Genomic DNA, 15,655 nt, shown 5'->3' with positions numbered 1-15,655 from the left:
AGATTAGTGTTTTTGTAGTTTCATCTTATGACAAGTCTGTCTGGTGCTTAAATGAGCTCTGCATAACCTAAAGATATACAGTCATTTATAGTTTCCATATTGTGAGTTCTGGTCCAGCGTATGTTGAATTCTCTAAATATTATCATTTTCTTCAAATTGTTGTCCACCAGCCAGGGTAAGATACAGTTCAGTAGTATTTTTACTTTGCCAATTTTCAGGTAGCTATATGCCACTTCCATTGATTTTGTTCCACCTATATGTACAGTGGCCTGCAGTGTTTGCCTGCCCAAGAATGCAAGAGGCTACATATCCTTTATTGTAGACAAGGAATACATTATTAGCCATAAGTGTGGCCTTTCCAGCTTTGTTGCCCTTTCTTTCCATAGTGTAAATGCAGAAGTCTGGCATTTCCTTTTCACAACTTTTGAATGTATGTTTTCAGCTATGTTTCCAAAATGGTCAGTATGTGTGGATTTATTTATTTATTGACATTTGTTTACCGGGAAAGTCTGACTAAGCACAAGTACCCTTTCTCGGTCGAGGTCCAGGAAAAAAAAGCTCCAAGATATCATATTCAATGCAATCGATATTTACCATAACAAATTTTATAATGCGGTTTCAGCAAATACATAGCATAATAATCAGTATGATAAAATTTGTATTGATATTCACAAACATTAAATTTACAAGCCCTTTACTGAGACTTTACAGATAGAAGAATGGTGTATAAGACAGGGAGGGGTAATTTAAGAAATACAATAGACTGAGATATTAGAGGAAATTAGCAAGTTTGAGTTTTAGTAGAGATGTAATGATGGAATAGTAATTTGGTTGTACTAATTAGAAGTAGGAATAGTAGTTTACAGGAGAACCACACCCACAGACTCAAAAAACATGTCTGTTTCATCTAGGTTTGGTGTTTCCTACATTTTAACACCACTCTGGGGCTATTTACAGGTTTTTAAATATTTTTATACATAACTTCTGAGTCTGACCACATCGGGTCTAGCATCTTAGTGATCCTGATTATTTAGTCTGCCTCTAGGTATCCCATAACACAGTGCTTGTCTGTAAAAATTACATCACACAGTCCTCTTTCTTCCTAAAGCTCCTGTCACTGCATTGATTTTACATGCATACACTGCTGTCTTTTTGTCTGTTAGTTTTAAGTAACATTTCATGCCATTCGATGACTACTTAAAACGCAAACAGTGCAAATGCCACAGAACAGACTTTCAAAGTGCTTTTTACTGCTACTTCTTTTTAGAATGGCTAAATTGCAGTCTTTTGTGAAGCCTGAATTGTACTACTTTGACTCATCTCCCATCTTCCTTCATACCTAACCTCCCTAGCTGTCAAAGTGCTAAGGGTAATTTGAGCTGTTACCTGCTGTGATTGACAGATCACATTAGGAGACTTGACTCATGTACTGTTTTCTTGCTCTAGCCTTTACTTTCTGTATGGTAGGGGAAGGACCAGGGAGCTGTGATATTACAGCATGGGTAGGTTTTTAGTATGGTCATGGTGATGTCAGTTTGGGGATGGAGTTGGCCAGAAAACTACCTCTATTCAGTGGCCTTGATGACATCAATGAATTGGAGACTGCAGCAAGATTTTCCAGGGCAGATAAAAAATGTTGAAAGTGAAACCAACGCAGTACAGTAAGGTACTGTTCTAGTGGAGACAAACAGTTGATTTAAATATTTTAAATGCTGTATTGTGGTTTATTCACAGCAGGGACTGTAAATAGGGAGAAAAAGGGCATAGAAATTGAACATTTAATAATAGAATGTTATTCTTTAAGAAGTAAAATAAAGTGAAGTATTAGGAGGTTAAGTGGTTTAGTGCTTTAAAGGGAGGTTTAAGAAAGGTGATGAAGGGTATTAGAGAGCTATGTCCCTGATGAGCAGCAGAAACAAAACCAGGAGGCAGAGAGTAAGTCTTTTAGTAATGATTTGAAAAGATGAACGTGTGTAATAGACATGACTGCTGTAGGAATTTTATTCAAAGTTCTAGCTACACTACTGGAATAGAGTCTGACCCCAGCAGCCCTTTGTGGTTTGCAGATGGTAAGCAGTTGTTTATTATTTGACTGAAGAGGATGATTTGGAAGATAGTATTAGAGTAGGGGTCTAATTGCTGGGCAGGCAGATGAGGTATGTATGATATTATGAGTTAAGGTGAGCTGAGTATAAGCTAGGTGGTGAGGAAACCCGAGCCAATTAAGTGTTTTTAGTACTAAACATTGGTGGGTGTGGTAAGGTTTGTTGTAAGTGAATCTGGCGACTTTGTTAGAGCACTGTTCAAGTTTAGAAATAAGTGAAGCTTTTAGGTTGTTCATGATACGGGCTCCATATAAGAAAGAGGGTAAGAGGTAAGTGGCAGCTAGAATTACCTTGACAGAGTCTGTAAGGAATTTCTTTACTCTACGTAGGGTGCCTAGTTTTTTATGGGTTTTCTTGATGATGTTGTGGATATGTAAATCAAATTTAAGATGGCTGTCAATTGTCATGCCACGTAGTTTTGTACATGGAGTAACTTCAATCGTGGTATTATTTAAGGAAGAAATTTTTAAGTTTTTCTTTTTCGTGGCAATGGGATTTTGGAAAAAAAGAGAAGCAATTTAGTTTTTTGGGATTTAGTCAAAGTCAAAGTAAATCAAACCAGCTGCTGCAAAGGTAAATGCTCTCGTTCCCCAAAAAAATATATAAAATGTAAGAAATGTGTACAAATGTACAAGCGGAACAGGAGCAGAAGTAAGGATTCAAGCCAGTATACAAAAAATCAAAAATATCCAGATGGTAAAATCCACAAGTAGAGTCCAATCAATATTAGTAAAATCCACAAAAGTTTATTCAATTGTAAATGGATGAGCGCTTTCACTACATTAGCTTCATCAGATCCATATTAAAAAACACAGCAAATGGCTCTGTATATATATATATATATATATATATATATATATATATATATATATATATATATATATATATATATATATGACGTAAAATTGATTAACCAATCAAGGTAAATAAATTAAATTAAACCTACCTATCCATTTAAAGAGACAATACCTATAGAAAAAAATTGTAATATATAACTCTCATAAACCTAAAAGACAGAAAAATGAGAATAGATGCATATCAATATGACACAAAACATTTACATAAACACCGAAGTATATAAAATATAAATGCAGAAAGAGAATATAAAAATATATATATATGAATATAAAAACAATATATTAATAGGACAGCCATATATACATAGAGTATATAAATTATTTTATGTGTCTACGCTGTCTCAGATTAGGTTTAATTGATGCCCTTTCATTGAGACCTGATCCTCTGTCAGCTCTCAATAAAATAATAAAGCCACTTTCTTTACCTTCAGTATATGACATAATGTTACCACCCCTCTTATCTGGGGTGATAACTTCTAACACCCTGAATAAAAATTCATGGTCAATACCATGCTGGATAACATGTTTAGCTAGGGCATTATGTAACGTACCCTTCCTGATGTGAGATCTATGTTCTCTCATCCTATCTCGAAGTGGGCGGTTGTTCTTGCCTACATAGAAGGAAGAACAGATCTTACAGACAGCTAAATATACTACATGTGCAGTCATGCAATTCGCATCAGCTCTCATATAAAATATCTTATGTAGATCTGGATGAAAAAACTGTGTACTGCCATCAATGAGCGAGCAAAAATTACATTGACCACAAGGTTTAGTACACCCTGTCTTATTAGGAAGTCTATCAGGCTTAGGGTAACATAGTAGCCTTTTTAAGTTACTTTTATTCTTAAACAAAAAATGTGGTACATCCCCAACTATCTGTTTAAGATCTTCATCAACTTGCAAGACACTCCAATATTTATTAACAATCTCCCTGACCTCAAAATGGTCAGATGAGAAAAACATAGAAAACCTTACATGAGGCTCAATCCTTTTTTCTATGACTCCACTACTAGCACAAACAGGTCCAAAGTATGGCATTGCTACTGTTGAGTGTAACTTGTATGCTTCTTCCAAATAGTGATTCACCTCTCCTATTTCATACCCTCTAACTAATAATCTGTTCCTTAAACTCTCCAAATCATTCATGAACCCACTATCCATAGGATTTAATCTAGAGGCCCTAATGGCCTGTCCTTTCATAATATTTCTAAATATGAAGGGTGGGTACATACTAGATCTCAAAAGTAACATGTTACAATGACATGCCTTTTGATAGACACCTGTATTTATGAGGCCACTAGGTAACCTCTCAATATAAAGATCTAAAAACTCAATTTTATGGTTGGAGTGTTGCATAGTAAATTTGAGACAAGTAGTTAAATCATTCATGATGGTGTACATAGATGTCAACTGTGTTGACGTCCCCTTCCATAAAAGAAAAAGGTCATCCACGAACCGTCGATAAAAAAACTACATGTTCCTTAAATAACACCTCACAAAATAATAATACGTGCTCTTCCCAGTATGCTAAAAACATGTTGGCGTAGCTATTCTCACATGGTGTGCCCATAGCTACGCCATCACATTGTCTATAAATAACATCCTTAAACATAAAGGTGTTATTTTCAAGAACCAATTCTAGAAGATGAGCAATCAAGTCTATCATAATTTCTGAATAGTCACTATGCTGTCTAAGATATGCAGAGACATATGTAAGTCCAAGTCCATTCGGAATAACTGTAAAAAGGGATTGAACATCAAATGTGACAAACAAGCAATCATTTATAGAGCTTTGCTGCTTAATACATTCATAAAGTTCAATAAGGAATTGTTTGGAATCTCGTAACACAAAGATATTGTTATTCAATACATGCCTAAGATGTTTCTCAATGAAAACCGATGGATGTTCGGTAACCCAACCTCTGCCTGAGACAATAGGTCAAAGTAAACTTTATTGTTGATCAGATATACACAGCAGTGCAAGCTGAATGAAATTACATTGCTTTGGTCCCCATGCAAGACATAACAATGAACACATAGTTTGAATGACAGTTAGACTAACGCACATACAGCAATAATTCAAATATTAACAACACAATTAAGTACCACAATTGGACAGGAAGACATTAGACTGTATTATACTAGTAGGTATTGCAAGACTATGATTTTCACATTGTGATTGCTTAGAATATTGCACTTTATGAGTTGTAGTATGATATATTCTGATGTTCATATTGCACATGTATGGAGTGGTGACTCACTCCTGACTATTGTATATTCAGGAAGTAATAACGTAAGAGATCTGGCTAAGTGTACTAGTTATTGAAGCAATTATCCAGAGTGATTACTATAGCTGATACTTCATAGTAAGTGGCATATTGATCTGATTATTCACTGTCATGCCTGGCATTCAAGTTCAGCAGCCTTATGGATGGAGGGAAGAAGCTCCTGTTCAGTCTAGATGTTTTGCAGTGTAAGCTGCAATACCACCTGCCAGGGGAAAGATGGAAGTACATGCCATGGTCTGGGTGAGTGGGATCATCGATTATCTTCCTAGCCCTTCCCACACACCGAGTCTCATACAAATCATCCATGGATGGGAGTGAGGAACCAATGACTTTTCACACTGTCCTCACTACCCTCAGGAGAGCCTTGCAGTCAGATGCTTTGCAGTTACCATACCAAACTATGATGTTATTTGAGAGGATGCTCTTGATGGTCCCCCTGTAGAAGGCTTTGAGGATGGACTAAGACAGGTTTACCTTCCTCAGCTTCCATAGAAAATGCAGAAGTTGTTGTGCCTTCTTCACTGTGTGGCTTATATTAGTCGACTGGGATAGGTCATTTGAGATGTGCACCCCCAGGAACTTGGTGTTTATGACTCTTTCCACTGCCACCCCCTTAATTTCCAGAGGTTGATGTATCTCCTGACTCCTCCTGAAGTCCACTATTAATTATTTGGTCTTGCTTACATTTAAAGCCAGATTGTTGCTGTCGCACCAGCCTATCAGATGCTCCACTTCATTCTTGTAGGCTGTTTCCGCACCATTTCTGACAAGACCTATGACAGTGGTATCATCCACAAACTTGATGATTTTGTTGGATTCATGCTTGGCCTTGTAGTCATGCATCAACAAGGTGAACAGCAGAGGACTCAGGACACAGCCCTGAGGGACACCCATGCTCATTGTAATACTGATTGAACTGTTATTTCCCACACATACTTTTTGGGATCTGTTGATGAGTAAGTCCAGTATCCAGTTACATGGGGGGTGTTGAACCCAGCTGGATCAGCTTCAGTATCAGATTCTGGGGGATGGCATTGTTAAAGGCAGAACTAAAACTGATGAACAGCATTCTGACATAGCAATTCTTGTTCTCTAGATGTGCCAAGGATTCATGAAGTGCTACAGCTATCGCATCAGCCATGCAGAAGTTAGAGCTATAAGCAAACTGTAATGTATCCAGTGCTGCATGTAGGCTTGAAGAGTAATGGTCCTTAATCAACCGCTCAAAACACTTCATTACTGTTGATGTAAGAGCAACTGGACAGTAATCATTTAGGCTTGTCAGTTGGGATTTTTTGGGTAAGGGAATGATTGCCGTATTTTTGAAGCAACTAGGTACTATGGCTAGTTGCAGGAATGTGTTGACTATATCTGTTATTACAGTGGACAGTTGGGTAGCACAGTCTCTTAGAACTCTTCCCATAATATTATCAGGACCAGCTGCTCATCTTGGGTTTATTCGCCTCAGGGTCTTCAGAATATCAGATGTTCTTAGACATAGCACCTCTTCACCCTGTTTGACAGGGAGCTTATTTGGCACACTGTTGTTGTCCATATCAAATCTGCTGAAGTAGGTATTTAGTTTGTTCAGAAATTCTGTGTTGTCAGGATGCAGGCCTGTAGTCAGTTATGGTTTGAATACCTTGCCAGAGGTGTCTGGAGTCCCTTTGGTTAGAGAAATGTCCCTGAATTTTACTCCCATAGGTCCTCTTAGCCTAATTTATACCTCTACTTAGATTTGCTCTGGCCACTCTTAGGGCATCCTTGTCTTTTGATTTAAATGCAGCATTTCACACCTTTAGGAGCTCATACACTTCACCAGATATCCTGGGTTTCTGATTAGCACACATTGTGATACATTTGATGACTGTTATCTCATCAACACATTTTGAAATATAGGCCATTACAGATTCCGTATACTCCTCCAGGTCAATATGATGGTTCTTTACAGCTGCATCTCTAAACACTGACCAGTTTGTATATTTGAAGCAGTCCTGTAGTGCCAGGACTGCTCCCTCATGGCATATCCTTACTTGTTTGCAAGGGCGCCTGCAGGCAGGTGCAAGGGGGTGCATTTGCACCCCCCCCCCTGGAACCAGCTGACCAGGAGATTCATTTTTTTTTAAATAAAAAAAAAAAAAAATTTAAAGGGTGTTCTACTTTAAGAACATCTTTTGCGTCCAGTCGCACAGACGCTTCTGCTTTTGTGCGACTGACGGTTTACATCTTCATCTTCTGCTCCCGTGCAATTTGAATTCCAGAAGACGTGTGGACTATGCGGATGAAGGTACAAGTGATAGGTAAGTATGTGCGTGCGTGTGTGTGTTTAAATGTTTAAGAGATTAAGAGGTACATGTCTGTGTGAAAAATAGGTAGGGGCATTACCATAAAGAAATTAATGGAGTCAGAGATAACTATTTAAAAAAGATCCAAGTCATCCTTCATTCAGAGGTACTTTCAGTTAGTAATGCTTGCTGCTTGAGTATCCATTCTTCTTGGTAGCAAGGCTAGAAAGGAGAAACAAAAGGCTGCTTTAGCTGCACGCTTGCCTGAGGCCATCTAGTAGATTAGACTGAATGTTCAAAACATACATTTTCGTCACTCAGAGAGCATCAGGCTTATTGGTTGTCTGGACCTCAGACAGTTGCCAATGAACTTTCTCATAAAATAGACGGACAGTGTTTCTTTCATTATGTGGTATACAATCTTTTTCAGCAAGGCTTCTGATGAGGTTCCTGTTATTAGAGATGGGTGCCATAGAAAATGTTCTAATCCTTGTAGGTGTCCTTATGTAACACATCAGTAAAAACAACATGTTTATTTTGTAATGGATTGTGCTTCTTTTGTTCTCTGAACGATATGGGCAATTAAAATGTATGTTAATATCATGAGTGAGGATCACTGGCTCACACGGGGGAGCTTAAAGAAGCAAACAGTCTATCTGACAATTTTAGGCTTTTATTGAATTCCAACCCTCTGGTGTTTCAGGCCACGTTTATGAATCCAAGCAAAAACAGGAACAAACTGTATGTGGCACTTAATATATAACATTGATTGTATTTTAAAATGCCATCAACACTGAAAGTTATTTTAATAATAGGGTAGACAAAAGCCAAAGTAAAAACAAATAATACAGAAGAGACAACGTGTGTTTGTTTTTTACTTGGTTTGTTCTTTGCCCTTTACTAAAGTGTGGTTTCCATCATTTGTTTATGATATGGGAATAAAAATGTGATACAATAGAAGTATATCTATAGTACTTACATTTACTGCACTTGAAAGTACCCTTCTGCATATCTGACACATCTTTATGAATGCTGGAATCTTGAACGTTTATTTCATGCACTCTCTAGCTAATTTGAATTTGTCATTAAAATACAAAAATATTTAGAAATCAGTGCTACTACTGTCAATAGTGTGTTTCACAATATTGGCAAACATCAATATTTCTTTTATCACTTTTGTTACCACCCATTCAGAAAACAACAGACTAGTGTCAGTCACACCAGTGATGTCGAATAAAAAAAGTAATTCCTACTAATGACTTTCTCAGCATAATTTTTCTCTAAAAAATTCCCTTCATCACATTCTTTGTTATTTGTAATATATCTAGAAGCCTTTGAAATTTGTGATTTAACTATGTTACCGTGAAAGTATTTCACATGGAAACTCTTCTAACACAAATACGAATTAACTTGGAAAGGTTTTCTGTACAATCTATTACATATTTCTCCACTGTCATCTTATTTAGAGTCACAGCTAAACAATTCACAGAATACAAATAAATTTCAGAACAAAAAAAATGAAAATCAACAGTAGCGATAACCTATAAAGCCATAAAAAACTGAAATTGTGCTATGCCACAATATACAATGCAGTCATGTATGTACTTTGTACAGGAGATCTTTTGTATATTGTGCTATGCCACAATATACAATGCAGTCATGTATGTACTTTGTACAGGAGATCTTTTGTATATTGTGCTATGCCACAATATACAATGCAGTCATGTATGTACTTTGTACAGGAGATCTTTTGTATATTGTGCTATGCCACAATATACAATGCAGTCATGTATGTACTTTGTACAGGAGATCTTTTGTATATTGTGCTATGCCACAATATACAAAATATCTCCTGTACAAAGTACATACATGACTGCATTGTTATGAAATGCTTTCTTATCTGATTAATCCCACTTGGCTAACACTATATCAGTACAGGAAGGGGCCATAGTTGTTTCCAGGAGTGTCTCAGTTTTCTGGTGCTGTGAAACATGATTTCAGTAAACATTAAAAAAAAAAAAATTCTTCTTTAAAATAAATCATTTCCAACAATAGGTCCAAGTTGTCATTCACTAATTTTTAATCCTGAGTTTGTTATGTTTAAAAAACTAAAAGTTTCTAAACCATATTTATGTGATATTACTGTATGTAATTAGCATCTACAGCAGCAAATCAAAATAAAACCTTCAGCAGTACCTCGTTTCGAAAAAATGATTGTAATCTGTAAAAGTTATAGTGTCAGAAATGAGTTATTCTACACTTCCACGAACATCAGTGGTTTCTGTTACATCTGGTTGATTCATTTTTTGTGTACACATTCTGAATTTAAAAACAGCCCTATTATAATGCTTGTGCATTAAATGGTTGCAGTAAATGTACATATAGTGGACACTTTGTGATAACCTTTATAATCCCCTCTTTTTCATAAAATTGAATGAAATTTTTTTTTTGGTACTTACCTGACACATTTTGTTCTAATCTGTTGTTATGCTGTTTTGTGTTTGCAATGCATGTGATCTTTTAGTTTTTGTTAATTTTATCATTGCTTTGGTTACGTCTTATATTTTTGTTTGTTTTTGTGGATTTTTTGCATGATGAATTATGTGTTTGTTATAGCTTGAGTTGTTTATTTAATTTTGACTTCCGTACTTTGTACTTTTCATAATGGCTTCTTAAAGTGCTTATCAAGACCCACTGGTTAAAGATCACTATACAGTATAAAAGAGACCTTTCTTTTATTTCTACATGTGCATACATGGGGTTAATATATATGAGCACGTGGGATGCTGGAGCTATGTAACCCACATGGGGATTGCATAAAGGCTAGTACCCTATGCAAAAATGCATATTTTATCTTATGAAGGTGAGTTTTTAATGAGCTGAACTCAATATGAGTTGCAGTGGGCAGTTTTGCATTTATGCACTTATATACCTCAGAAATATAATGATTAGTGCTCAGAATTATGTTTTTATGCGTCTCTTCAGTATAAAATGCTAATGGCTGAATAGCCCACTCCCTGCTTAAACAATATACTGTAAGGAAAGGGTCTCTAAAATCTATAGATATAGAAACCAATAAAGCTTAAGAGAAATTTTATTTTTCTAAATTATATCTTATACCACATTTCATGTATGAAGTACAAATTTCTTCAGTAGTAGTATCTGCTCTGACAAGGTTCATAGATGAATACTAGGCTAACTGCTCTAAAGCACATTTTTAAGCCTAGCTAATAACCTGAGGTCAGAACTAAACCCTGTATCTTGTATCTGTGAGGTAAAGACCTTAACCATTTTGCTAAACCCAGCCCTCCCCGTTGATCAACACATATGTCCAGAGATACAGTGCTGTAACAGAATCACTAATTTATACCTTAAGTGCATCAAATTAAAGGATTTACTTTTTCTTTATATAAAATAACACTGCTGAAGATGTGACAAGTCTGAGAGGGTGCAATGTGTTTTAGTTAGACACATTAGCAGTAGTATCACAGCTTGCACTGTGTGAGAAAACACAGTTTATAAAATCATATCAGCTTGATTCTACATTTCAGGCACAAGAGCTAGAAGCAGGAAACCAGTGACAAAGTAATGTTTGCAAAGCTGAATTATTTTCTTTCATGGTTTATTCTTTGTTAGCACTGAGGCTGTGCGAATGAAAACTGGAGCTGAATTTAAGTCTTTAAGTATTCTGGTAATTCACTAGCATCACTTAAGCTTGGTTCAGTCATGCTGTTCTGTTACTTTTATATTGGTGAGACAGGTAGAAATCTCCACCCTGGAATAATGTAGTATCTGCATGACAGTAAACACAATTCTTCTGATACCTCAATAGCCACGCATTTTGCTGAATTTCATAATCAACAGTGAAATGATTTTAGATTAAAGATTGTCATTTCAAAGGAAACAGAATCTTTTGTACACAAAGTAACTAAAGAATATATTTCACTGCAGTACATATATAACCCATGACAAGAACAATTATTTACTTAAGTGCTGTAGTATCGACTTTTGTCTCACACTATGCTATACTGTTAAAAATAGTTACTACAGATGTACAGGAAAGCCTAATGGAAGCTGTATTCACCCAGATAGAGCTTGGCACCATCAGAGTTTGGTTTGGACATCTAAGATAGGCAGTGCAATATCACACAGTTCTCACAATGCTATTATTTCTTATGGCGGTAGATTGCTACTTCTGTAACTTTACATGTTATCATGTGTGACATCTTGATTATTTTAAAAATAATTGATTCATATGCAGTTTTAATATAATATACAAAACAGCCTGTCATTATTTATACTGCACATATTCACAATATTCACAATATTTCTACTGTGCATGGTTTGAATATCTGTTTTTTTTATAATTAATCTTCTAACATCAATGTATTCCAGTGATCACAGTGCAAACCACACATTCAAAATAATGAAATATTAAAAGTAGAACTAATTAAGGAAACCAATACAGCACTGCTGGGATCTCTGGAATATGCTGGCATTAGGACGCACATTCCCGGTTAGTAAGAAAACATACAAACTGGCAAGAAGCCAAAAAGGAACAGAAATGTTAGTAATTCATTATTGCCATTGGTGGAGTCATGTGGTGACGTGCAAGAGCTCTGCAAATGTATTTTAATTTATTTTACATTTGTTTATTTTACATTTGTTTACTGGGAAAGTCCAAATGGACAAGCTGTCCTTTTTCAGTGGAAGCCCAGGGAGAAAAGTTCCACATGAATACATCCAGAGATTATACAAAGCTGCAGTAATACAACAGAGACAGTGCATATATACATACAAAAAATGGATGCCTATGAACAGTGATATAGAACATATAGTAGGGCAGATTATTAAATTGAGACAGTACAGCATTTTTAGTTTGCAGAGATTTATACATCAGTTCCTTTACAGTAGATATTGCCAGACTTCAATTAAGGTTGAAAAGCAGTTTAAAACAACAGAGCTAAAACAAATTACAGCAGTTTTGTAGTACTGTTCCTAGGGAACCTAGTATTTAAAGATAGTTTGTTATTAACCAGGGTTAGCACAAGAGCATATCCATGTATTAGATAGATGGGTTTTAAGGAACTTTTTGAATTTGACAGCGCTCGTTGTGGTTTTTATGTTGAGGGGCAGAGAGTTCCATAATTTAGCTATGTAGTTAGAGTACAGGGATTCTCCAGCTGTGTTGTTAGCTGTAGAGATCTTTAACAGTGATTTGTTTGTGGAATGAAGGACTCATTAAGTTGAGTAGGGTTGGAAAATATTGTGAAGACTAGGGGTTTTGTCTAGATGGTAGAATAATTGACAGGCTGTTGTCAGCTGGCTATAGGCTAAGAGGTTAGGCAGTTCTAACCAAGTGAATTGTCTTAATGCCAGGCAGTGATGACACTTATGCATAGATTCACTGGCAAACTTTGCGATTTTATAGTAGCAGGTGTCGAGTTTAGTTATTTCTGATTTCCTTAGATTGGTGAAAATGGGAGATGCGTAGAGGAGGGTAGAGACAAGGTGAGTTCTAGCAATGGTGTATTTTGTGTCACTTGCTAGAAATTGTTTATTCTGGTATAGAAGTCCGAGTTTTTTGTGGACTTTCTTTATTGACTGGTCTATTTGATTGTCGAATCTCAAGTGGCTATCAATGATCACACCGAGAAGTTTAGTGTTGGATATTGGAGTAATATTTGTATTGTTTGCTGATGAAATTTTGAAGGTTGGATCAGGCATTCTTGTGGGGGAAAAAAGCATAAGTTTAGTTTTATTGGGATTAAGAATGAGCTGAACAGTAGTTAGCCAAGATTCAATAGAAGAGAATGACCGCTGGGTAGCTATTTGAAGTTGTTGTAGTGTGGGGGCAGCACATCTTAGAGCAGAGTCATTTGCATACCAGATAAAGGATGCATGCAGAGTAGAGGTATGAAGATTGTTAGTAAAAAAGGTGAAGAGGAGGGGACCCAGGATAGAGCCCTGTGGTACTCCGAGTGACTGGTAGAAGTGGAGAAAGATTGTGTTGCCATTTTCCTGCCTGCTGACATCCTGTCAGATAATCCTGGAACCATGCAAACGAGGACTGGCTAAGTTTTAAATCAGAAAGCGCTGTGGCAAGTTTACTATGAGAGACAGTATCAAAAGCTTTGGATAAGTCAAGAAAGATAGAGAATACAAATTTGCAGTCATTTCTATGTTGATAAACAGTGTTAGTGAAGGACATCAGGGCAGTAGTAGTACTATGTTTTGGTCAGAATCCATGCTGAATGTTAAACAGGAGATTATTGGTTAAGTAATAGTTTAGTAACTGGGAGTGAATGCATCTCTCTAATATTTTGGACAAGGGTGATAACATTGCAATAGGATGGTAGATGGACAGTTCAGTTGATTTTCCACCTTTATACAATGGTGATTGATTTAGTTCAGCTGTGTTGTATTCTACAGCCTTTGGATTCAGTGTTTCATTAATGTGTGGTACAATGTTTTAAATGTTTGTGCTTGTAACATTTTGTGCAGTTATCCAGATTTTTGCCTCATATTTTCGGTTTCTTTCTCATACAATTGTGTTTTTCTGGCAAATCATTGAGGACTGAACTCAGAAAATAATGGCAGGCATTTGAGCTTTAGACTTCATATCTTTCAGAAAATGCATACTAATGCAAAACATGTTGTTCTATCCACTTTCTAAGGAGGTAGGGGGATGAATGCGTGTGACTCATACCTCTTAACTGTACAGATTTTCACAGAATGTCCGGATTTTTGTATTATATTTTTGGTCTGTTCCTCATAAAAATTCTGTTTTTGAGAAATCACTGGGATGAGCTAAGGATTAAAGTTACTAAATAAATGACATGCATTTGAGTTTCAGACTTGATATCCTTCAGAAAATATATTCTAACACAAATCCTGTTCTAGCAACTTTCTAAATGTGTACCTAGTTTGGGGCATGTGTGTGTGTGTGTGTGTGTGTGTGTGTGTGTGTGTGTGTGTGTGTGTGTGTGTGTGTGTGTATGTGTGTATATATAAAAGGGAAGTAGCATACCCCTCAGCTGTCCAGGTTTTTGAAAAATGCCCAGATTTTTGCCCCATATTCCTCCTAAAAAGGACTGAAGTTGCTAAATAGTTTTAGACATCATATTCTTTAGAAAAATGCATACCTACACAAATCCTGTTATTCTAGCAATTTTATAAGTTCATGAAAGCAATATTTATAATCTATCCCTGTTTATTTTAGGCTTTGTCCAGATTTCTTTTACTAAGAACTTGAGGTGTGTGTGTGTGTGTGTGTGTGTGTGTGTGTGTGTGTGTGTGTGTGTGTGTGTGTGTGTGTGTGTGTGTGTGTGTGTGTGTGTGTGTGTGTGTGTGTGTGTGTGTGTGTGTGTGTGTGTGTGTGAGAGAGAGAGAGAGAGAGAGAGAGAGAAAGCCCTAGTTAGATCTAGCAGGTGGAATTTTTTTTCAAGTGCATTTTTAAGGAATTTTGAACTACAAGGGAAGCAAAGGTTGCGCTGCTCATGCTAAGTCTGCTTAAAATGTGCAACTATTTTGTTTAGCAAATGGTATCATTATTGTGGTATAGAATTTTAGAGCGGTGTTAGTACAGCAGGTTGCATACTTGCATCTTGATGCTAAGAGCTGTAGGTTCTATTCCTACAGCATGTACATTTGCATTTTAAGGGGGTATGGTACTACAGTGCTTAGTATGTCTTCCTTTGGATGAGACACCTAATAACTATGAACCTGTTTTTCAGCTTGCCACCCATTCCCTATTGCAATATACCAGCTTACCATTTATTTTAATGTAACATAGGCAATTTATTCTTCAAGGGCAACAGGCACTGAATTTGTAAATGAAACACTGAAATATAAAGTTGTTTTCTAGCAAAAACCTCTTCATTGGTTTTAGATCTCTTTAATGTGAAATTAGTCAGATGACTTTTACTTCTGCAGAGATTCTGCATATTGATTGATATTGGTGGATTGTATGACAGAAGTTTGAGTGGCCCTTTATGGTTGAAATGTTCTGAATTGGGCAGGTTGTCATTATTGGTTCATATGATTTGTTTCATTGCTTAAAGGAAAAATGTTCAGAACTATAAATTTAAAACACACTCTAACAAGTGGTGCTGTAT

This window comes from Protopterus annectens, chromosome 9.part0 (genome assembly GCF_019279795.1).
Source record: "Protopterus annectens isolate FY-2018-M chromosome 9.part0, PAN1.0, whole genome shotgun sequence".
In the NCBI taxonomy this organism is placed as follows: Eukaryota; Metazoa; Chordata; order Ceratodontiformes; family Protopteridae; genus Protopterus; species Protopterus annectens.
This window is presented reverse-complemented; position numbering follows the sequence as displayed.